The following is a 345-nucleotide window of genomic DNA, read 5'->3' on the forward strand; positions in this document are numbered from 1 at the left end:
TCACCCTTTCCCCCCCCCCCCCCCTGCCCTCCTCCTCCTTGTACCACGTCTGCGAAGTATCCAGTTGTGTGATGCAGCCAGCTGCAAGCAGACAGAAGACTCACTGTCAGATCAGGGATGTGGGGGCTTGTCCCTCCTACAGCTGGCCCAACTTCCGTTACCAATAGCAAGCAAGAAGAAGGGGCCCAGAGCACGCCCTGTCCCCTCTGCTACTCAAGAACAAGGAGCAGCTTATTCTGCAGACAGGGAATAAACACCCTCTGCCCTTTCCACTTGTAAAAAACAGAAGCATTCAGCTTTACTTGCAGTTTGAGGAGGTCCAGAAGATTATTCCTGTATAAAATG

This window comes from Nanorana parkeri, unplaced genomic scaffold (genome assembly GCF_000935625.1).
Source record: "Nanorana parkeri isolate BGI_ZX_2015 unplaced genomic scaffold, ASM93562v1 scaffold98, whole genome shotgun sequence".
NCBI lineage: Eukaryota > Metazoa > Chordata > Amphibia > Anura > Dicroglossidae > Nanorana > Nanorana parkeri.